General features: G+C 34.5%; 1 protein-coding gene across 1 annotated transcript in view; it reads right to left on the bottom strand.

Moving 5' to 3' along the window:
- Positions 1–1,326: 1,326 nt before the first annotated feature.
- Positions 1,327–1,640, bottom strand: part of VPS16 (VPS16 core subunit of CORVET and HOPS complexes) — a gene marked incomplete in the record, with an annotated part of 28,690 nt that continues 28,376 nt past the window's right edge. The window contains 1 exon segment of the mRNA XM_072418835.1: positions 1,327–1,640.

Here is a 1,640-nt window from a genome sequence, read left to right as displayed (position 1 = left end):
GGTTATTGTTTGCCTTCCTCTGGATCATATATGTCTAGGGTTTTATATTTGGGATATGTTTATTTCCCTGGTGGTTAAACTTGATGGACTTTTTTTCAACCTGACTTACTATGTAACATAAATCAAAACAAACGTTAGAGCTATACAGACCACCGCAATATTAGGCAAATTTACAACATATTATTTTGTGTTTGAAAAGCCTGGGTCATAACATACTACAGTATTACATGTTCATTTACAGCATACCTAAACTCAGAATTTTCACTTTACATAAAAGGGGCAGACAATCCTGACCCGATTGGAGACTGCTCTGCGGGATTGAAGGTAAGTGTAATTTTATGGTGGGGTTGTTTTTGGGTTTACTTCCTGGATTCTATAAAGGTGTTTTAGTTACACGGTGGGGGGGGGGTGTCTGCAAGGCAGTGGTAACTTTGCAAATCATCAGGGCTGGGTGAAATGTCAGAAATTACTTTAAAAACATCACTAAACACTTCTATAAAAAAAGGAAAATAAAGGTACATTTGATCTGATTCATTTGTACAAATCTATCCCAAATACCATAAAATTGGTAACTTGCCATTAATTTACTTACAGTTCAGCACTGTCAAGAGCAGCAGCAGTATATATGAGAGTTTTCCAGCTATTTTCATCCAAGGACCAGAATGAATATTTTCCAACACCTGGAGGGCCAATCATTCAACATAATGAATGCAAACAGCATTGTGTCATAAGAAATGGCATAGTAATTAGAGCACATACATGTAGCAGACAACAATATACTCTTTAAAGTGTATGTAAAAGCAACTGTCAGGCAAAGTACAGTGGTTAAAGAGAACACTAATATATGGTTCTTAATGCAAAGGAGTGGAATGTGTTTATATTAAAACTATATTCTTTTATGTCACATTTGTAGTGGGTGCTTAATGATCTGAAATATTGATTTTGGTTTATGTTAGCTATACAACATACTCCACTAGTATAAATATTTACAGTGCCAGCATTGACTAATATAAGCACAATAAGATACTGCGTGAACATGGAAGTGTGGTAAACCCAGAGATAGGAAAAAAAAAAAAGATCTGTACTAATTTACAAGCAGAAATACTTTGTCTATGCAGGCACATGAGTGACTGGAATATCAGAGAGACTGGTACATGGGCTGAAAATCCTAGTACACTCGAGCAGACGTGCTGCCAATTTAGCAGAAGACTGACTAAATCAATCAAAATTCTGATAATTGGTCATTCAGGAGTCCCAAACCACTGCACATATAGGACATTCTGCATGTTCTTAAAAACATTTTCCCAATACAGAAAGCAACTGGAATTCTGATCAGATGTAATTTATTATTTTTTAATTTGTTAACACAGCTCATGTTTCAATTATTGTTATTTCATGGAATATTTACCAACACAGCAAATGTATTTACAACTGTTCAGTACCCAAAATACAAACATTTATTTTAGATTCACTTCAGATCCAACCATTTATCATAACAGAAATTGGATAAAAAAATTCTGACAAGCTGTGTTTGAAGATAAATGTGCAATGATGCATAAGGACTATCTACAAATATATGCTTCATGCTTGAAAGATTTATGATCATTAAAAACACTGCAGATGAGAATTTGGTTGGCATT

The sequence above is a fragment of the Pyxicephalus adspersus genome, chromosome 7 (genome assembly GCF_032062135.1).
Source record: "Pyxicephalus adspersus chromosome 7, UCB_Pads_2.0, whole genome shotgun sequence".
NCBI lineage: Eukaryota > Metazoa > Chordata > Amphibia > Anura > Pyxicephalidae > Pyxicephalus > Pyxicephalus adspersus.
The sequence above is the reverse complement of the archived record's forward strand: the minus strand, read 5'-3'. Positions and strand labels throughout refer to the sequence as shown.